General features: G+C 45.9%; 1 protein-coding gene across 1 annotated transcript in view; it reads right to left on the bottom strand.

Annotated features, from left to right (window-relative positions):
* ABTB2 (ankyrin repeat and BTB domain containing 2) overlaps positions 1 to 23,468 on the bottom strand; it is a 212,869-nt gene that overhangs the window by 122,052 nt on the left and 67,349 nt on the right. The window lies entirely within an intron of this gene.

Below are 23,468 nucleotides of genomic sequence, written 5' to 3'. Positions count from 1 at the left end.
TTCTGTAACAAAGTACCATGAATTGGGAGGCTTTAAATAGCAGAACTTTATTCTGCTATACTCCTGGAGGCAAGAAGTCTGAAATCAAGGTGTCGGCAGGGCCCTGTTTCCTCTGAGACCCTGGTAGGTTTTCCGTTGCCTCCTCCCAGCTTCCTCATCTGCTAGACACAGCCCTCCACATCCCATGCATCCTCCACGTGTGCCTGACCCTGTATTCAAATGCCCTTCTTACTGTAAGGACACCAGGCATGTTGGACGGGGGGCCCATCGGGGGCCCATCCTATCCCGGTAGGGCCTCATCTTAACAAACTACATCCACACCTACTTATTTCCAAATAAAGTGACATTCTGAAGTCCTAGGGGTTAAGACTTCAACATATCTTTTGGGGGACATAATTCAGCGCTGGTGCCGCCCTCAGCCTTATCAGAACAGCAGTTGCCCTTTGTGTTTCTTGCCAGTTTGTGGCCAAGGACAGGAAGCACCACCGACCAGGCCCCTGGGGTGGTGAACACGATGGAGAAATGCCCACTGTGACAGGAACGGCCCCTTCTCTTCTTGTGGTTGTTGCTAAAAGGGTGATTGGTTTTACAAAAACGTGCTGTGGTTTTCATCGGGAAGTGCCTCTAAGCCGGAGCCCAGAGGATGGAAGCGCTCGATAGGAATTAAACTGGGAGAAATTCCTGGCTTTGTTGTTTAGGACAAATTTGCTGTGGGTCACAGCGGATTTGCCTCTGTGGTCTGAGATCTGAAGATATTCCTTGTCTGGACCACCCATTTGCAGCAGCACCTGCATCTAGGTGGCAGAAGAAACAAAGGAAAAGAAGGGAGGGGATTCAGCTGCTGCCCCTCCATGACCTAGGCCAGAGCTTGGTGAGCTTTCTCCAAGGGTCAGGGAGCAAACACTTTCTGCTTTGTGGACCATGTGGTCTCTGTCGCAACTCCCCACCTCGTCTGCTGTAGAGCAAGAGCAGCCACAGACAACTCGCAACCAAATGGTGACGCTGTGTACCAACGAGCCTTCATGTGTGGACAGAGAAATGTGAACGCCACACAAATGCCCTGTGCCATGGAACATCGTTTATCTTTTGATTATCTTTCAACCATTTCAAAATATAAAAACCATTCGCAGTGGACGGGATTTGGCCCACTGTCCCCAGCTTGTCAACTCCTGATGTCCACACTCAGAGAGGTTGTGTGTGCTTCCACAAGCTACCATAGCTGTCACACCACCTAATTTTTCAATACAGCTCCACAATTCGTAACATTTTCCTACAATCATGTGACTCGATCCTCTCATCCACCCTGTTGGTAGGCACAGTGGACATTATCCCCATTTTACAGATAAGAAAATCATACAAGTCAAATGCCCACTTAGCAAGTGGTACAGCCAGACTGAAACTTACATCTTCTGGCTCCTTATCTGGTTACCATCATCACCCAGAAACACTCCAGACCAGCTCCTTTCTCAAGGATGCTTCATGCACGGATGCACAATACAAGTCAGCAAGTCATTCCCCCGACGGCTCTTTCAGAAATCCTGCTGCAGTCAGGGTGTTGATGCAGCGCTGAGAATTCTCCTCTAGAATCCCAGCTCCCCGACCAAGAGGGCTAGATGTAACACCGGCCTCGGAAGGGTGGGTAGGGCGCTTCCTGCATGGTTTCAGGACCAAACATGGCCCACGTCCCTTCTAAAGCATGTAATCTGTTCACCACTGTGGACGGTTTTCCTTCCCTTTTTTTTTTTTTTTTTTGAGATGGAGTCTCATTCAGTTGCCCAGGCTGGAGTGCAGTGTCACAATCTCGGCTCATTGCAACCTCCACCTCCCAGGTTCAAACTATTCTCCTGCTTCAGCCTCCCGAGTAGCAGGAATTACAGGTGCCTACCACCACACCTAGCTAATTTTTGTATTTTTAGTAAAGATGGGGTTTCACCATGTTGGCCAGGCTGTTCTGGAACTCCCAACCTCAGGTGATCTGCCCGCCTCAGCCTCCCAAAGTGCTGGGATTACAGGTGTGCGCCACTGTGTCCAGTCTGAGGGCTTTCCTTCCTCCACGTCAGAGGTGGACAACTAGATGCTCTCGGGGGCCAGGCACGCAAGGTAAACAAGTGGAGTTTGGGGGATGGGGACAGCATTTGCCTATCTAGAGGGTGCAGAAGCTACTCAGCTCTAGCCAGCTGCTGCCAGATCAGGAACTCTCCCAAGTTTTAGATGATAGCATATGGTCAAGTTTTGGGTTTTCTTCGCTTTTTTAGAGTGCTAGGTTAAAAGACGTCCCTAGGCTACTATGTGCAGCCTTCTGCCCTGAGGGCTGCCTCTTGACTTTAGGCAGCTGATACCTTGTACTACATACACAAAGTTGATTCTCTTTCCTGAAAACACTCATTTACTAGCAGCCAGAGGTGGGGATGGGTGGGTTTCTGATGGAGACGAGACAAGCAGCCACATGACCCTGGATGAAGTTGTATAGGGATGGGCGGTGGTGGGGAGGTGCAGGAAGCTCGGTGTTTAGAAGTAGATGATGAACACTGAATTATTCAAGACAGGTTCAGCCCAGGGCAGAAATAGAAAATAAGTCCTTGCCATGTCCTGATTCAGACTAAATTGAACTTGACGATACCCTTTCACAAGACACCTTTGATGGAAATGAAGATAATAATCACTGATGCCATCCAACATGGTGATTGATAATGCTCCCTCTTTCAAACCCTCACCGTGTCCTTGAGTCCCAGGAAGGTGCCTGGCTTGGGTCCAACCATCCAGACTCTGGCTTCAGGGGAGGGAGCTCTGAGGTAGGAGGGTACTTCCTCTGGGTTCATGTAAATACATACAACTAGCAAGGCCTGGTGGCTCACGCCTATAATCCCAGCACTTTGGAAGGCCAAGATGGGAGGATTGCTTGAGCCCAGGAGTTTGAGACTAGCCTGGGCAACACAGGGAGACTCCATCGCTACAAAAAATAATTCGCTGGGTATGGTGGCACACACCTGTGGTCCCAGCTTCTGGGGATGCTGAGGTAGGAGGATTGCTTGGGCCCAGAAGGTTGAGGCTGAATGAGCTGTGATTGTGCCACTGCACTCCAGCTTGGGCAACAGAGTGAGACCCTGTCTCAAATACATGCATACATACATACATACAACGTGCCTTTGGAACCAGGGAAGTCACTGTCCCCCCACTATATGCTCCTTGATGGTGGAAACATGTCGTACTTGTCCTTATATCCCTAGCATCCTGTGAGCCAAACCAGCACAGGCTTGGACTGGCTAATGCTAGACTGTGTGGTGGCACCTAGCAGGGCTCTGTGCTTGCCGAGCAAACACATGGAAATCAACATTTACAGAGCGTCCAGATACCAGGGGCTTTTCCTCATTTGATGTTTGTAATAAATCTAGGTGGGTACTATCCAGTGGTCATACCACTTCCTATTGATGGTATCCAACTTATTTAACTTGCCAACCCTCAGTTTCCTCATCTGAAACTAAAGGCAATAATAGTACCCACATCTTAATGGGTTGCTGTTAGGAATAAATAAAAGAATAAATGTCAAATGTTTATCACAGTGCTTGGCATACAATAAGAATTCAATACACTGTTTATTGTGGTTTGCTTTTGTTTTGACTTCTTATTCGGAAATAATTATAGATTCACAGGAAGCTACAAAAAAAAAAAAAAAAAAAAAAGAATACAGAAAGGTCCCGTATATTCTTTGCCCACTTTGTCCCAGATGGTTAAATCTCACACAAGTAGAGTGTAATAGCAAAACTTAAAAAACCATACACACTGGAATAATGTGTATGTATAGTTTGATGTCATCTTATCATATACATCGTTTGTTTTTATAATTGTAACAACTTGATAACTATCGTGAGATGCAGTTCAGAGCTGTGGTTAAGTGTGCAGCTTCTAATTCCAGACTATCTGAGTTCTAAAGCTGGCATGGCCACTATTAGCTGTGTGACCTTAAGCAAGTTACATAACTGCTCTGTGCTCTAGTCTCCTTATCTGTAAAAGGGAAACAATAATAGCGTTTCTTATAGGGCAGAAGGATTGAATAACTTAATATATATAAAGTACTGAAACTGTCCTGACATGTAGCAAACACTCCATGATTTTTAGCTTTTGTTAAATTAAAAAAAAATTTTTTTTTTAATTTTTAGCTATTATTATGTTTACTATTTTGACTATTCCTGGGTCTCAGAAAGGGAGGGGAGTGAGGAAAATCTCGGCCTGACTTCCGTCACAGGGCTCAGGCCTTCTTGTCCTTTGGTTAATGGTTGTGATGCTTTATGGAAGTGAGCCAAGGATACACCAGGGGTCTACTTTCGTTGCTTTGGTTTGGCATAAACCCATGTTACGATTTTGAGAGAAAACTCCAGGCTGTCCAGGCCTGCTCTTGGAAGGCCCGGGGTCTCTCTCTTGGGGAACCTTGACTGACTCCAGGTTTGCTGCTTCAGAGAGTAAGCTGGCAGGGGATGCAGAAGGGATACCGTGACCTGGTTCTGCTCACTTCTCCAGTGGACGAAGCCAGCATGTGACCCCAGACAACAGCATCCCCAGGCACTCTGTCTTCCTCTTAGAGACTCCTCCTCCATCTGAACTGTGGCCCCTTGATGGGCTTCACGGCTGAGGAACGCTGGCAGACCTCCGAGGAGAGGGATGGAACGGGGCCTGATCTGACAACAGCCTCCCAGAGAGAAGTGATGGTGACTACACAATCTGGTTTCAAGGTCAAAGTTCCTAAAACCTTGCATTCCCTTATGCACTAGTATTGGGGCAATGATCTAGGAAAGTGAAATGAACTCAGACACCTTTGACTACATCATAGACATCACTCTAAAACAGGCTGGAGGGAAGGAATAACAATAATTATAACAAGTGAGACCCTGCCTCAGAAATAATGACATTTAACTGTGATGACAGCTACCACTTACTAAGCACTTACTTTGTGTGGAAATACACTCAAGTCTTAGACTAATTCATGATGTGGCACTATCACCCTTTCTTCCAAGAAGTAAAAGAACAGAAGATGACAGAAGCCAAGGGCACAGCTAGTAAGCCACAAAGCCAGGATTCAAACCCAGGCTGATGGGCCTCCACATTGGAGCTCTAAACCACCAGGCTGCACTCCATCGCTCCATCGCCAGAGACTGCAGTTCCTCTCACCTGGACTCTCAGTTTGCCCTTTTTTAATGCTATGATTCCTTTAGTTGGCTCATTTCTGGTTATAGCCCTTCTAATATGATCTTTGTATCCCTGCATTAAGTAGTGGATTGGAATACACACACACACACACACACACACACACACACACACACACACACACACACACACATTTTTAAAGGCACACCTCAGCTGGATAACATTAAAAAAGAAAAGAAAAATACAGGTCATTTTTTTCTTGGCCAAGAAGATATCCTTGTTTCTGGTTGGGAGGTATGAGGTCAGACCAATGGTTCTGCAGAACCCTGTTTCAGACCTGGGATCCTATTAGCCATGCAGGCCAGCCATACAGGCTTGGCCGAGTGCAGTATTGCGCAAACATGCCTTGAGTTTCCAATCTGGAAACATTTCCTGCTTTTCCGCTTCCAGCTAGCTCTCATCCTCAAGCAGAGGCTGCCAGCCATTCCAGACTAAGCAAGGGTGATGACGTCAGTGGAGAGAACCGGACCAGCAGCCTGGATGCTCTGACTCCTGCCTGGGGCCTGGATCCTGGCCTCTGAAGGACGTTTCTGAGGTGGTAGTGACTCACCTGTGCTCCAGGCTGGCAAAGCTGCCTCAAGAGTCCTCATTCAGCTCCCTGCATCTTGACTATTTCTGAGGTAAACTACAGGGACCTCAGCCCACACCACATTGACTCCCTTCCCCAAACTCCACAGGAAACATCAGATTCCATCATTTGGAATCTATTTGGCTTGGATCCATGACAGCATTCCTTAAGCAAGCCCTGACTCGGAACAGGGCTGAAACCTGCAGGCCAAGGCTGTGCTGGGGAGTCTAAGTTACAGGCACCATTCTCCTCCCCTCCTGGAATGAGCCCTATTAATGATGGCTAAAGAAAAGCAGGTAAATGCCCCTCCTACCCCAGGGAAAGACATCCAGCCCTGCTGTAGAAGCCACACACACTCAACGTTCTCCAGAGATGTTGAGGGCAGGGGAAGTAGGGGACCACGGAAGACCACATGCCTCCCCTGAATACAGGGCTCTCTCTTTTTTTTGTATCTTGCCTTAAGAGGGGGCTAAAGCAGCAAGCTGACCCTTGATATCCTGCCTAGAAATAGCCACTGATGACACTGGCACCAACTGCAACCACGGTTTTTATGAGCACTCTAATCCACTATAAGTCACCTCTACTCACGTGGATCTCGACTCTGTGCTTCCCTCAAGATCATTTTCCACCTGCTTTCACTAGCTGGTCTGACCAGTTTCACTGGGCTACCAGGTCTAGTTAAGGGTGGTTGTTAATTATGCACAGAACACTAAGGAATAATAATACACTCTGCCAATCTTTCATGTCAAGAACACCAAACTTTTTGACTCAGAACTCCCTATGAGATAAAGCACTTGTACTATTCTCATTGGGTCAGCTGGCCACAGTCCTGGATCCTACAGGTGGAAGAGGTCATGGCCCAAGAAGACAGCTGTCATGCTGGAAGTCACACAACAGGGCCATTGCTAGAGGGTAGAGAGGCTCCAATCAAGGCCACTGTCAAATACCTGAACAGAAAACTTTTCACATTTAATCCACCTACTCATTGAGCTCTCAGAAAATAGAAACGGCATTTGGGTATTACCAGTGTGGGAGGGCTTTGAACTGACAACTCAGGGGTCACAGTCTTTGTGTCTTAGGGGGGACTTCTAATGATATCCTCAAATAGAAAAAATTCAACATCAGAGAGCCATGTCACAAATCCTGGTTCACCGGTGCTTCTTGTTTGGTTAAAAAAAAAAGTTCTGGTTCGGTGTGACTAATAAGTCCCAAGATCACACTGTTGAAGGGTCCTAACCAATTTAAAAGTTTTAAAAAGCACTCAAAATAGATTGCCTTCCTTCTCCTCAAAACTTCATCAGTTATTCTTGGCTATAAATAAAAACCAATACTGGTACTCACTTGAAGCTATACTTCATAATCCAGTTACTATTCTTAAGGGAAAATATTAATTCCTAAAATCCTACTTGGCTATATATACCATGTGGAAAAAATACAGGGCCACAGAATTCTTCCCCACACACACTCCCCACCCAGCCCGGCCCTCCCCCACCCAGGCCTGCCATTTCATCTCTGCTTTATTGGCATGCACATCTGGATTACATAAATTTCAAGTATGGGTTTCAATATTAGTACTGCTTAAGGTTACGATACTTGACAAATCTCGAATGCCAGGACGTCAAATCAAATTAGCTTGACCAGTCACAGAAGACAAGGGGAGAGAGGGATGGACAACTGGGGCACTACAATAATAAACAAGGTGCGCCGCTGATCCACTGTTCCTTGTTTAGCTGGCGTGGAGGCTTCAGACGTGACCTAATAACCTCTCGGATCCAAGAGAATGCGAACTTGTAGGTCCATGTCTCCATCCCTTAGCAGAACAGTAGGTGCCCACTTGGCTGAGAAGTATGTATGTATGTATTTGAGATGGAGTCTTGCTCTGTTGCCCCAGGCTGAAGTGCAATGGTGTGATCTTGGCTTACTATAATCTCCAACTCCCGGGTTCAAGTGATTCTCCTGCCTCAGCCTTCTGAGTAGCTGGGATTACAGTCACCCACCACCACACCCAGCTAATTTTTGTATTTTTCATAGAAACAAGGTTTCACCATGGTGGCCAGGCTGGTCTTGAACTCCTGACCTCAGGTGATCTACCCGACTTGGCCTCCCAAAGTGCTGGGATTACAGGCATAAGCCACCGTGCCCGGCCAGAAGTATGTATTTAAAAGTTCAAATGAAACTATTTGGATGTAAACCCAGTTAATCTAGGGTCTCATAAACAACATCTTTGAAATTTCAAATTTTACCTTTGTTACTCAAGTTCTGGTCTTAGCCCCTACAGGTAGCTTTTAGCATGTCATGACTCTGGTATTTCAAGATGGTAGTGGATTGGGTAAGACATGCAATTCTTCATGATAAAATCTAAAAGTGAGTGGCTACAAAACAAGTTATCAAATGCTTTTCATTTCATTTCCTAAATGTCTTATTTGGAACAAACAAACAAACAAACAAAACAGATTTGGCCAGGCACGGTGGCTCATGCCTGCAATCCCAGCACTTTGGGAGGCCAAAGTGGGTGGATCACTTGAGGTCAGGAGTTCCAGACCAGCCTGGCCAATATGGTCTCCGTCTCCACTGAAAATACAAAAATTAGCCAGGTGTAGTGGTGCACACCTGTAATCCCAGCTACTCGGGAGGCTGAGGCAGGAGAATCACTTGAACCCAGGAGGCAGAGGTTGCAGTGAGCACTGCACTCTAGCCTGGGTGACAGAGCGAGACTCTGTCTCAAAAACAAAACAAAACAAAACAAAACTAAACAACAGATTCTCTTTTTTTTTTTTTTTTTGAGATGGAGTCTTGCTCTTATTGCCCAGGCTGGAGTACAATGGCACAATCTCAGCTCACTGCAACCTCCACTTCCTGTGTTCAAGTGATTCTCCTGCCTCAGCCTCCTGAGTAGCTGGCATTACAGGCGCCTGCCACCACACCTGGCTAAGTTTTGTATTTTTAGTAGAGACAGGGTTTCGCTATGTTGGCCAGGCTGGTCTCAAACTTCTGGCCTTGTGATCTGCCTGCCTCAGCCTCCCAAAGTGCTGGGATTACAGGTGTGAGCCACCGCACCTGTCTCAGAGTCTCTTTTCTTAATATTCTCATATCACTTGTTATAAACGTTTGCGATCTGCAGAAGGAGCAGGATATAATACAAAAAACTAAAAAAAAAAAAAAGTTAAAAAATTATTTCTATTTTTTTATTTTTTAACTTTGGGGATAATTAAATAATCCAGAATTTCTTCAATGTTTTTCCTAGCTCCTGGGGATGTTAAAAGGAGAAAGGTGCTCATGGGAATTCGATTTGAGTGCTGCTGGATTTAACATGGTTGAGTTTGTTTCCTTACTGCAGGACTTCTCAGGGCCTTGAATATGCAAATTGTATATTATGAAATGCCAAGAAGGAAAGACAGTGCATTGCACTTTCTAAATATATTTGGCCATGGAACCTTTTCCTGTGCTACATTTTCATAGTATTCTGAGAACCACTTTGGGGATTAGTTGACCCTAAGTCCTCTGGTTAATCATTATCACCCTAATCCTTGATAGAAAAAATAAGGCTATACAATGTGCTGGCCTCCGTTTTGATGCACTGAGGGAATGGCTGAGTGTCCTCACCAGTCCTTGTTGGGGCACAAGGGACAGAATCACGCCTAACTTCCCACAGTTCCCTATAGGACCTGCGCTTGTCAGTAACACTGCTTGCTTCTTTCTAGGTCTCCAAAATGTCCAACACCCGGGTAGGAGTGGGCATTTCACTGGTGCCTTCATAAGAGCTAAATCATTGCACACACAAAGCTGTGTGCTGGCATTTCCAAGTCAGAGAGACTCAGCGCCAACTTGGAAAACACTTAGGAGATGTGCTTCAAGTCAGGCTCCCCATAAACAGGCTGGGAAAGTGGCCAAAGATCCCAGCCACTGTGGAAGTTCAGTGGACTCTGGAGACTACAATTAACCTCTGGGGCAGTGTAATGTCTGATAATGGCCTGTGAAAAGTACATACAGAAATGCAACTCCATGGGTATAATGTGTATGCACAGGTGTTTCGTTTTCTTCCTAGGGTCCTCAGTCACTGGGGAAAACTAAGCAGAAACAAACCATCCTCTTACTTCAAAATGAAACCTGAGCAAATGCATGAACTGTCCAGTTTGTGAGTGAGATAGAATGAGTATTACTAAGGTGCTATTTATTCATTAGCACCACCAGTTCCTGAAAGCTCACTACTGCCACATGCTTTGCAATGTGTTCTTTACATATTTATATTTATCTTTTTAAATAGAGATGGGGTCTTGCTATGTTGCTGAGGCTGGTCTTGAACCCCTGGGCTCAAGCCATCCTCTGCCTCAGGCTCCCAAAGTGCTGGGATTATAGAGTGAGCTGCCATGCCCGGTCTGTTCTTTACTTTAATCCTCACTGTGACCCTATAGAGACTCTACTATTTTATTCCATTATACAGATGAGGAAATGAGGCCAGTGAAGTTAAAGATCCAGAGACAGTCAGGGGCAAAGCCAGAATCTGAACTCAGATCTATTTAGTGTCATAGCCTGAGCTTCCCCAACCTATCTGTCTGACACTTCTTTATGAATTGTTAACTTTATACTATGTACAGTGGGGGTTAAATGGACCAGACTTGAAGTCGGACCAGGGATTCTATTCTCAAGAAGAAATCAGATGTTGAGATGAAAGGCCCGAGACATAAAGATCTAAATTCCAGAAGGCACTCACTAACACTTATAGAGAAAATAACTTTTACAGCCAGTGACTATTCTAAATGCTTTTCTTTTCTTTTCTTTTGAGATGGAGTTTTGCTCTTGTCACCCAGGCTGGAGTGCAATGGCGCGATCTCAGCTCACTGCAACCTCGACCTCCCGGGTTCAAGCGATTCTCCTGACTCAGCCTCCCAAGTAGCTGGGACTACAGGTGTATGCCACCACGCCCGGCCAGAGACAGCATTTCACCATGTTGGTCAGGCTGGTCTTAAACTCCTAACCTCAAGTGATCCACCTGCCTCAGCCTCCCAAAGTGCTGGGATTATAGGCGTAAGCCACCATGCCTAGCCTCTAAATGCTTTTCATAAACATTTGATCCTCACAAGGACACTATGCGATAGGTGCCATAATCCCTATTGTACAGATGAGAACATTGAGTCACAAGGTAGTTGGGGGCTTGCCTGAGGTCCCACAAGCAGGAAGAATGGAGCAGGGATGGGACCCAGCGTGTGGAGGCTTTACTACTACACAGCACAGCACTGCAAAGAAGGGAGTGGGTGAGTCTGGAGCTAAGACAGTGAGGCTGACCCAGCTTCCCAGGCCATGGCTCTGCTACCGGCCTGCTGGGCTGATCTGGTTCCCAACAGGTAGGTTTGAGGAGAGAGCACCAGCCGGTCCTCACTGTACCCATTCAGAAAGTCCTCCTCTGATGCCTGTGGCGACTCAGCACCTTCCTAGCTCTGACAACTGCCCTGAAGCCCCTCTTTCTCTCTCTTGCCCTCCCAGGTCTGGGAGACAGGTTAGCTGTCCTAAGCCTTTTGACCTCAGGGCCCCTACTGCTAACATAATGAGCATGTCTGGAGGATCTGCCACAATTATCTGTCAACCCTTACAGACTAGACCACATTAAGTCCTCAATAATGGACAATCTAAACACTCACCATCTGGCCAGACACTAAAGTGTGGGAGGGGTACTTTATATGTCATTACTTCTAATCCTTATAACCACCCTTCGAGGTAGGTATCTAATCCCTGTTTAATAAATGCGGATGCTCAAGCTCAGAGAAGTTAATTAGCTTACCCAAGGGTGAGGCAGTAATTGGAGGAGCCAGAACATTAAGTGAAGAAGCAGTGGACTCAAAATCCTTGGGTGCTTTCCTCACACCATACTACTTTTCCTAAGATACGTATATAACTACCCGCCGTATAATGAAGAAAATGGGAAGCTCCCTAATTGTGGCACAGATAGAGCAAAGCAGGGGAGGTCGTTTCAAGCTAGGAGGAGGTGGTGGCATTGAAAGTGGTCATAGTTGCCTTAAATGGGAGAGCCCAGAACATACTGGGCCAAGCAGCAAAGTTCTAGGCATTCCAGGAATGGGAACCTCCACCCAAACCACTGTCTCAGCAAGCAGGACACCCACCATGGTCCCTCCTGGCCCAGGAACATGCACCCCCATCCAGTGCCCAGGTGTGGACATCTTCCTGGTGAACACCTAGCCAGGGTCCTCTAAGACCTTCCCACTCAGACAGTTGATCCTGGTTCTGCTATCTGCTTCTCCGTGTGTGTCCGCTCCAATCTTAGATCTCGGGTCCTAGCTCTGTACTGGCTTGAAACCACCCCAAGTTCCCTGTTTAGCACAGCTGCCCACACCCAAGCCTCAGAATTATTCTGGCTCCTACTGAAATCCAGGGTGTGGCTCAATACGTACACACAGCATCATCCCTTCCACCCACTGACAGAGCCTCTGTGCCTCCCCTGGGCCCTTTTGTCTAGACAATCCTGTAACCATCACCGACGCTGTGCCAACCAAGCTCTGAAATTCTAGCACAGCCCTTCGGGGACTCCCGCTGGGCCGGGCAATGAAAGCCAGAACCCAAATTATTTGTTTTCTTCAGAAAATCCTGATGATTCCCAAGAGTCATCCCCACAAGGAAGCTGCACCACCGAGTTCCAGTATGTTGACAGTTTATTCATCTGAAGTTGCTGTTCACAGACACAAAGCTACATCGCAGGATGGAAGCAAGGCTTACCTTCACCTTCTAGCTCTTGGAACACTGTGCCTCTTCTCTTATTCGAATGTCACAGTTTTATATTATTCAAAAAATTATCCCAAACAAGTCATTGAGACCGTATGGAAATATTTTGGTACAGATGAAGTTCACAGCAGTGCTGATATAACAGAGGACAAATAAACTATAAATCAAAATGCCTAGTAATATGTGATGGATTACATAAGTCCATTATATATGTCTTAGTTCGTTTGAGCTGTTCTAGCAAAATACCATAATGTAGGTCTAGGCTTAGAAACAACAGAAATTCATCTCTCATGGTTCTGGAGACTGGGAAGTACAAGATCGAGGGAGGTAAGTGTCCAGTGAGGGCCTGCTTTCTGGTTCATAGATGGCACTTTCTCGCTCTATCCTCACATTATGGAGGAGCCGAGGCAGGTCTCTGGGGCCTCTTCCCAAAGGTCCCACTTCCTAATATAATCCCATTGCTGATTAGGTTTCAACATATGAATCTGGGGTGGGGAGGGGACACAAACATTCAGACCATTGTAATATAGAACATTTCATATAATGAAATACCTTGTAGGGCATTAAAAATGAACATGTAGAAGAGGTGTATTTATTGATTTGGAAAGATATTTATAATACATTGAACGAAAAGCAGGTTTTAAAATAGTATTGAAAGTGAGATCACATTTTTGTAAAGAAAATATCTATACGCACATCAACATCTTGACACAAACTCCAAACAGTGAGATTATAGATTAATGTAACGTACTTTTCTTTTTTCTTTTTTTTCTTGAGACGGAATCTCACTCTGTTGCCCAGGCTGGAGTGCAGTGGCGCAGTCTCAGCTCACTGTACCCTCCATCTCCCAGGTTCAAGTAATTCGCCTGCCTCAGCCTTCCAAGTAGCTGGGATTACAGGCATACACCACCACACCTGGGTAATTTATTTATTTGTTTATTTATTTTATTATTATTATTTTTTAGTAGAGATGGGGTTTCACCATGTTGGCCAAACTGGTCTCGAACTCCTGACCTCAGGTGATTCACCCACCTCGGCCTCCCAAAATTCTGGGATTACAGGCAGGAGCCACCATGCCTGGCCTTGTAATGTGCTTTTCATTATCCATATTTTTTAAGTTTGTCTATGTTGAATGTATTATAAAATACAAGTTATAAAATTTGTAAAAAAAAGTCTTTTTCTTTTTTTGAGATGGAGTCTCACTTTGTCGCCCAGGCTGGAGTGCAGTGGCATGATCTCGGCTCACTACAACCTCCGCCTCCTGGGTTCAAGTGATTCTCATGTCTCAGCCTCCCGAGCAGCTGGGACTACAGGCACATGCTACCACACTCAACTAATTTTTGTATTTTTAGTAGAGATGGGGTTTCACCATGTTGGCCAGGCTGGTCTCGAACTCCTGACCTCAAGTGATCTGCCTGCCTCAGCCTCCTAAAGTGCTGGGATTACAGGTGTGAGCCACCGCACCTGGCCTATAAAAAAGTCTTGATTAAAGAAGCAGCATATATCCATTTAACAAGTATCAAAGTATATATTGAGGAAAAACACCATCTCATAAATCTAAGCTTCCGAGTTCCAAATTTAATCAAAGGCAATTTAGAACATGGGTCAGACAGAACATTATAACTAAATGCCAGCCAGCATAGAGGGGAGCATCACAAGGTGACCCTTGAGGGCACTATTTTTGTAGGTGGTCTTTCAACTGCAAAATATTTCCCCAGGAATAAGGAGATGCAGTTGCCAGGAAACTTAGTCCTAGGGGCCACATTTGGTTCCTCACTCTCAGCAACCAGGCTTCCAACTGGCTTTCTTATCTCCTAATAAGATCCTTTCTAAAGCCAGAAGGAAGTGAGAATGCCTCAGTAGCCAGTTTTATGGAAGTAAGTTGCTGAGTTCTCTGACTTCTTGGTAAATTTAAAGGAGGGCTTCCCTACCTGGATTGATAATGTCCAGATGCAGAGCATCTCAAACTGTGCCACGCACATGAATCCCTGGGATCTTGTCCAAACAGGGCTCTGATACAGCAGGTCTGTGGTGGGGCCTGAGAGTCTGCATTCTAACAAGCCCCCAGGTGATGCCGATGCTGCTGCTGCTGCAGAGACCTCACTCTGAGCAGTAAGGCCCGATCCACGTCTCAGATAGAAGGACTGGGCTCGGCCCAGGGATGCTGAGCTGAACTGAGACAATGGGCCACATCGCATCATCCTGTAGGGCAGAGATGGCTCAGCTTTGGTTCTCAGGCCACTGGTGATTAATGAGCAAATGACCCCCGTGGAGCCCTAACGGATCTGGATGATTTAATGTTCTTATCAAAATGGGCCATTTGCCACAGTGACCAGAAGCATTGGTCCCAATGTCTGAGCTCCCTTACAGGACCTCTTTGTATAACCAGAATCACCCGTGGGTACCTGGAAAAGGCAGGCAGCACCAAAGATTCTATTCAGCAACAGAACTTTAATCACACTAATAAATCAGCCTCCAAAGAGTAATTATTGACTGGCTTCCATGAAAGCTGACGTTGGAAGAAAAGGTGTGAGAGTGGAAGACAGACGTAAGGAGGTCATACTTAGGGTGAATTGGTGACGGATGAACAAGAAGCAGGGAATGGGTAACTGTAACCAGAAAGATGGAGAAAGCGGAGGGCTTAAACATACATAGGAACATTTATAAGATAAATAACTATTTGTAAATAAATTAAAATGGTAAGAGATGGACCCAAGTCCAGCACTGCAGCCAGAAATCTGTCAGGAGGCCCTGAATACTGGCAGCAGGCTGTGTGCCTGCACACACCCCACCTGATACCGCCTGGAGCCGGAGGGGTGTTAATGAGGCTGGGTGGAGAGGCAGACCCCATTTTTCATCACTGACACTCAGACTGGCTGTCCTCAGCCCAGGAGCCTGGCCAGTCAATCAGCCGCCAGCTCCGCTGTGTATAAACACCTTCCATCCTCAGTCAGCAAAAGAGGCAGGTGCTAGAGATCTGGTCACGGTCAGTTGGACAATCTGATAAAGCCTTCCTGGGGTCGCTGTGGCCCGAGAACAGCCCTGGCATAATTAGACCAGGCGGAGGGGCTGTCAGGCAATCTAGGTGGAAATCACAGGGCCTCTGCCAATCAAAGGGAAACCCAACCGAGGGGACGGGTGGGGAGGGGGACATTTGCTGTACAAGTGGACAGTGGGGGAGGGGAGGTTTCCCCGAGGCTGGCTCATGACTCTGGCAGGGCTATGCAGCTCATTATGCAAGCCCCAGAGCTAGGCGGGTGCTATCGATCACTATCGGGGGTCCCTGAGGATTCATCATTATGTAGCAGGACCTGGTGCATGCTTTGCTGTGGCGGTAACCAGAGGAACATGGCAATGCATCCTTGCCAACGGAAAACAGAGTGACCCTTTTTTCCCCCTCTTTTAATTATCTTGCAGGCTTCTTAACCACGAAGGTGCAGAAATGGACAGTAATAATAAAAACACCTCAAAAGGTTTGTAGTTTACAAGGCCATTCTACACGTGCAATCTTAGGGAGGCCAGGCGAGGGTTCATCCTTAAGATACCACAGCTGGGAACACAGGGACCTGCTGCTCTACCCTGGAACCCTGTCACACGTGCACAAAATGCTAGATTCACTGAGGGATTTCAGTCTTTTTAAGAACTGGGTAGTGCTCTCCAACTGCTCTCCCAGCATGGGCCTCTATGGCATCTCAATTGACTGGGTGCTTCTGACTGCTTTTTGGGAAGAGACGCCCAGGTTACTGAGAGGCAAGCCCTTCTATGATCCTTTTACTCCGTTGTTTCTTCTATTACTAAGCTAAAAGTTCCCCTCCTGCATCTTGTGTCTGTAACTGGGATGGTCTAAACTTGACGGGCAGCCTCTGTCCTGGGCCTGCTTGCACTTGGGAAAGGAGTCTCTTGGTACATCTCCCACGTAAATTCAACTCAATGACCCAATACTACAGTTGGGGAAAACAAAAGAGATTTACATTGCACATTTATAGAAGAAAACATTATAATCGCCTGTAGTCTCAACTACTTGGGAGGCAGAGGCAGGATGACTGAGCCCAGGAGTTTGAGGCCAGCCTGGGCAACATAGAAAGGACCCTATCTCAAAAAAAAAAAAAAAAAAAAAAAAAAAAAAAATTAGTAAATAAAAATTTTAGGCTGGGTGATGGCTCACACCTGTAATCCCAGCACTTTGGGAGGCAGAGTCAGGAGGATCGTTTGGAGCCAGGAGTTCAAGACCAGCCTGGGCATCACTGTGAGACCCTACTTCATTATTATTATTATTGAGACGGAGTCTCGCTCTGTTATCCAGGCTGGAGTGCAGTAGCGCAATCTCGGCTCACTGCGACCTCTGCCTCCCCAGTTCAACCGATTCTCCTGCCTTAGCCTCCCAAGTAGCTGGGATTACAGGTGCCTGCCACCACACCCAGTTAATTTTTGTATTTTTACTAGAGACTGGGTTTCACCATCTTGTCCAGGCTGGTCTTGAACTCCTGGCCTCAAGCAATCCACCTGGCTTGGCCTCCCAAAGTGCTGGGATTATAGGCATGAGCCACCACACCCAGCCTCAAAATATTTTTTAAAAGATCCCTCTTTCTGTGCCTAGGTTCCTTCCCCAGCATCCTTCTTCCAGCATCCACCTCTAGATCTCCCATTCCTGTTTTTGGTTCTTACCATCCATCACCACTTTCATGCTGTTTCTGCTCCTCTCATCATTCCCAGCAAAACAAAAGCCTTTTAGCTAGGACTCTCAACATGTCTCCCCTTGGAGACTTAGAAACATATTCATGGATATTATGCTGAGTGAAAGAAACCAGCCTCAAAAGCTTACATACCGCATGACTCCATTTATATGATATTCACACAAGCCAGAACTACCACCATGGAGAACAGATTGGTGGTTGCTGGGGCTGGGGGAGGGAAGGGTGTGACTATCAAGCATAGCAGGAGGGAGCTCTGGAGGGATGGAACTGTTCTGCCTCCTCATCATGGTGGTGGTTGCACAAATGAATACATGTGTTAACTCATAGGACTTGGTCTGGGTGCTGTCGTGGCTCATGCCTGTAATCCCAGCACTTTGGGAGGCTGAGGTGGGAGGATTGCTTGAGCCCAGGAGTTCAAGACCAGCCTGGGCAACATAGCAAGACCCCATCTTTATTTAAAAAAAAAAGACTCATAGGACTGTATACACACCTCTAAAAGTCAAACTTACTGTATGGCAATTTAAAAAATATATACAGTAAAAGAAGCGATCTCTTGGCTAGGTGTGGTGGCTCATGCCTGTAATCCTAGCACTTTGGGAGGCCAGGAGTTTGAGACCAGCCTGAGAGCAGCCTGGCCAACATGGCAAAATCCCACCTCTACTAAAAATACAAAAATTAGCCAGGCGTAGTGACGTGCGCCTGTAGTCCCAGCTACTCAGGGCTCTGAGGTGGAAGAATTGCTTAAATGTGGGAGGTGGAGGCTGTAGTGAGCTAACAGCACACCAGCCTGGGTGACAGAGCAAGACTCTGCTTTAAAAAAAAAAAAAAAAAAAAAAAAAAAAAGATCTCCTCTTTATACAGCCGGAGCTATTCTGCAATTATGAATGAGCACCAAATAGAGCCACTTCTTCAGAATTCTTCCAATTTTTGAAGACAGTTTTCTGCATGACATACAGAGCCTCTCTACACAAGCTAGGGCTTCCCCAGGTATTACTTGACTTCAAGGGTCCTCTTCTATTTGACCTTGGAGAGGCCTTTCCTGAGCCCTCTCTGTAAGGCAGCCGAACCCTCTCCTCACTCTGTTTCCACGGTATTTTTTTTTCTTTTTTGTGGAACATCTCACTATTGCTTGTCTGTCTCCACTCCCCTAGAAAAGTGAAAGGATGCTCCACAGTCAGAGAGCCACCCTGCTCCCCCACTGTATCCACATCACTTAGAACGTGATGGCCAGAGATGCTCAAGACCGAATGAATAAGCCATGAGGAAGAGAGAGCTTGAACACGATGGGGATAATAATGGGGCCGGGAGTGGTATGTTGAAACCCAAATCCATGACAATTTTCTCTAGCCATTATCTAAGTTTTAGTTTTCCAGATATTTCAGCTCATTTCCCCCAATATTTTATTATTAAAAATTGCAGACATACAGGAAAGTTGAAAGCATTTCTTTTCACATACTCCAGAAAAAAGCCAGTAAGTTGAAAGCTTTTTTACAGTGAACACCTTTATAACCACTATTTAGACTATAGCCTTTCATTTACATTTTGCTATACTTGTCTTATCTACTTAGCTAGGTCTGTTCTTCTATCCATCCTTTTATCCATCTTACTTTTTCTTCACCAATTTCTATTCAATCACCTAAAAACACCCCATTGCGTAAACAAGGAAAACAAACAAAAGATGAGGTCACTCTTCAGAGTTATCCTAAGCACAAGAACAATCAAAGATTTCCAATAGCCGGGTCCCCTAGAAGCCATGTGCCCCTTGCAAGTTTTCTGAGCACTTGAAATCAGGTCTGAAAAAATTGTAACGGAACAGATAGGGCCCAGAACAGACAGAGTGTGATTCTTCCATCGCCTCATTAGTCTCTTGGTCGTTTTTGGCCCAGGAGGAGGATAGGGGCGGGAGGGGGCAGTTAGGGAGCTCACAGGCCCACAGAGAGATGACAATGAAGGATGACCCTCAACCACGTTTCCAAGGTCCCTCTCTTGCAGGCCAGACCTCTATGTTGTTGCAGAAATCACTCCTGGGTGCACAAGGAAGGCATAGGGGCTGCGACAGAAGATACATGGAAACACTCTTCTCTACGGCCCTGATACGAAGCACAGTCTTCCTCTGGACGTTCCTGCATCTGGTCATAACATCAGCAATGACCTTCACCGTCCCTCTGGGTTTATTAATCACATACTTCCAATCCCCACCTCTGCCTTCAAATGGAGACCAACAACATGGCTGTTTTTACTGAGGTCGTGTTTGTTAAATGAGAATCTGCTTTTCCAATTCTGGCATCAGCACTGCCTGCAAAACTGCCTCTGCCCTTGAAGAAAGTGGGTCAATAACATAAATCTATGATCAGTTAAGTTCTGACAGGGGCGGCAAGAGCTATCTAACAGAACTCTTAAACTTTCTAGGTCCAGGAGGACCTGATTGTCAGTTCTCAAACATCTGAGTTCTGTAACAACTTACTCAGCTTCCCTTAACATCCAAGTTCCTATTCTATCGTGGTCCAAACTTAGAATCTGATGAAGGGTAATAGAGCAGGAAGAAACAAAGTACACATCAACACAGCATTTTGCAATTAATTTCAGGAGTTCGCCAAGGCACATCTACAGCCTCTAAGTCCCAACAGCCATGGTTAATGCTAATGTCGTGCTTACCATGCACTGGGCACCGTGCTAAGTGCTTGACCTACATTGTTTTATTTAATCTCATGACAACTCAATTACCATTATCCCATTCTCAAAGGTAGAAAATGAGGCTTAGAGAGGCCACGCAATATGCCTCCTAAAGCTACACAACTTGTAAGCAGCTGAGTTGGAATTTACCCAGGCCTGACTCCAGGACCGTAGGGAGGAAACTAATGGCATTTCTCATGAGCCCACAAACCAGCTCTGCTCAGGTCATAACTTGAAGCTACCCTGACCTCAAGTCTTCCTTCCCATCCAAATATGGCTTCTTCTGGAGTTCAGAGTCAATGCATGAGACACCCGCCTTAGGCAGGCTGGGTCTTGCCCTGAGCACAAGACCCTCAGGCCAGAACAAAGGAGGCCTGGGGACAGGTAAACAAATCCTGAGAGATGATAAAAACACACCCTTCTAGGCAAAGAGTACCCCAGAAAGAACCAGCTCCTGGGCCTCATCAGATGTGCGTTGGTTGATCCACACAGCCTTTTTTTTTTTTTTTTGTCTTTTTTTTTTTTTTTTTTTTTTTCCTTTTTGTGGAGAACGGGGTCTCGCTATATTACCCAGGTAGGTCTCGAACTCCTGGGCTCAAACTATCCTCCCACCTCTGCCTCCCTGAGAGCTGGGATTACAGGCGTGAGCCACCGCGCCTGGCCACACAGCCTTTTTAAGGTTTATATTTGAGTAGCTTTTAGGCAAGGCCTGGAACTAACTACAGTCCTCCCTCTTCCCAATTGTCCTATACAATTTCCAGTTATTTCACCTCCAACAACTTCTTTAAAACAAATTAACATAGATAAATGACCTAGTCCCTGAAGACATTTGAAAGTGATTCCTAAATTGCGGCAAATCAGTTGTATTGGCCTTAGGATGGAATTTTGGATGCGAAATAATCAAATGGTGAAGTATAGAAGAAACAGAAATACAGCAAATGTCTTTCTAGATTACATTTGTGTCAAAGTAGCTGTCTTGCCTTGCATGATCCCATGAATAATTTGCATTGTCAAAACTGTAGCTGGACTTAAGGTTTACCTTGTGGCCATGGAGCAGAGAAGGCCGAAAGTTCCTTTTGCCAAGATTGTATCTAATTCCTCCCTGGCCTCAGCAGTCCATGCCAATCCCAGTAACTCCAGGAAAATACCTGGTAAACTTTAAATGTGCGGTTCTTCTCTGTAATAGGTGATAGTAATCGAAGAGAGCAGAGAGTTTAAGAAGCTCATTAACCACATATGGCAGATATGAAAATCATGTAGAGACATCAAGGGCAGGATGGCTTCAAGAAAAACCAGAGCGCCAGGTGCTGTGGCTCACAGCTGTAATCCCAGCATTTCGGGAGGCCAAGGTGGGAGGATCGCTTGAGGCCAGGAGTTCAAGACCAGCCTGGGCAATACAGCAAAATCCTTGTCTCTATAAAAAGTGAAAAAAGAAAAACAAACAAAGAAAAACCAGAGGCAGAAACACCATGGAACAAAAGAAAAGTGTGTGCTGCAGAGGAGAGAATCATTTTGTCTTGAACACGGATGGATAAGTGTCTCCGGGAATTCCACAGACAGGACTAATAGCTAAAATTACCAGCTTAAACGATTTCTCATGTTCATTCTCTGAAGTGCTATAAATGGAAACAGTTATAAATTTTTTTCCCAATAAAGTGCTCACATTCTTCTTTCTGAGACACAAGAGACTAACATTCATTTAAGACCAACTGAGGAAAAATAGCATTTTACAGCCACTGTGCAAATCTGAAAGTCTTCATCTGCCAGAGGAAACAGAGCAAGTGGCTCCCAGGCTTCCCAGGCTCCCTGCACATATGGGGGAACGGGGTTTGTCATTATGTGTGAATATCAATGAGCTTCAGATCTAAGTCAATGCCATAGCAATCCCCAAGGAAACTGGCTAAGTGTTCGTAACAGCCTGATAACTTTGGGAATGAAGGGGACAATAGTCTCGTTTTCTAATTGGATCAGAATCAGCTTTGATGTCTTCATCCCAAGTGGACCAGCTTTTGCTTCCCGGCCAGCCTCTCCCACCGGGATGCAGGGGTCTGTAAGCACCTTCCTAATGCGGAGGAGGGAAAGCTGAAGACCCGTCTGCCGGCAGAACACATGGGCTGTAAAACCGGCAATTCTAGTCTCCAAGATCACAGAGTAGAACAGAGGTGGCACAGGGTTCTTGGGAGTGGGGCACAGGACTGAAAACTATCCCTCCAACTGATATGTTTATTTTTATTTTTTGAGATGGAGTTTTGCTCTTGTTGCCCATGTTGGAGTGCAATGGTGCGATCTCGGCTCACTGCAACTTCCGCCTCTTGGGTTCAAGCGATTCTCCTGCCTCAGCCTCCCGAGTAGCTGGGATTACAGGCACCTGCCACCACGCCCTGATAATTTTTGTAGTTTTAGTAGAGTCGGGGTTTCACCATGTTGGCCAGGCTGGTTTCGAACTCCTGATCCCAGGTGATCCACCTACCTCAGCCTCCCAAAGTGCTGGGATTACAGGCGTGAGCCACCACGCCCGGGCTGATATGTTTATTTTTAAAATTTTTTAAAATTTAACATATATGGGCTGCTTTTGGTTGGGCAAAGGGGTCTGAAAAGAAACATCCCTGCTTGTAGCTAATAGGAGGGTGTTTTTTTTTGCTTTTAGAGTGACTTACACCAATAATACAAAGGTATCGTTTAAACGAATGCACTAGGAACCTGAATGCAACTGATTTACACATTTAAAACATAAGCCATATATACTAATTTGCCAAGTCCTGACCCTAGCCCATATATTTTCGAGATCTACTGAACTAGGGAAGGGAGGAGCAAATCTAAATAGACCTTAAGTCAAGCATATAGTGTATTTCATTCTGCTTGAGACACTGGCCTAAGTCCCCTGGATCCAAGGCTGAATTCCTTCTGTTTATCCTATACCCCACTCCCTCCCCCAGTAATGAGGGAAGGAAAAGCCACAGTGTTCTCTGAGAGGACTGAGAGTGATTTAGCAAAGACTCACTCGGAAACTTCTAAAACAGCTGCAGAAGCTACATGCCTTATGGCACAAAGATGATCTTTCCTACTTTGCAAAGTGTTAAGATGTTGGCCTTGGCCTCAAAACAGCTAGTTTTCCTTGGGTTCTTTTAGTCATGGTCTGTGAAGATGGCAGCGTTCGCAGACCATGTGGAGGCTGGCCAGGGCCACTGGTCTCTACTGTGGTCAGAATCCAGTCAGTCATCTTGCCTTTGCCTACTGGTTTGTCCATTTAACAAATATTTAAGAAATACTTCTTATGCGGCAAGGTATTTACTTGATATGAAACAGACCAAAGTCCCGCCTTAAGGACGTTATATTCTAGTGGGTGGAAGATGGACAATAAGAAAATACAGGTATGGCAGATAGCAGTTGTTGATAGGAAGAAAAGTCAAGCCAGGAGAGCGAATGGAGAGGGACAGGGGAGCGGAGCTCCCTCATAGGGAGGTCAGGGAGGGCTTCTTGGAGGAGGTGGCAATGAAGCAGAGACTTGCACTAAGTCAGGGAGCCTGTGATGGGGCCACCTGGGTAAGGTAACAGCAGGTACAAACCCCCAAGGGGTGGTAATAACGGAGTCATTGAGGAAG

Source organism: Macaca fascicularis, chromosome 14 (genome assembly GCF_037993035.2).
Source record: "Macaca fascicularis isolate 582-1 chromosome 14, T2T-MFA8v1.1".
Classification (NCBI taxonomy): domain Eukaryota; kingdom Metazoa; phylum Chordata; class Mammalia; order Primates; family Cercopithecidae; genus Macaca; species Macaca fascicularis.
Note: the sequence above shows the minus strand (reverse complement) of the source record. Positions and strands in the feature narration are given on the sequence as shown.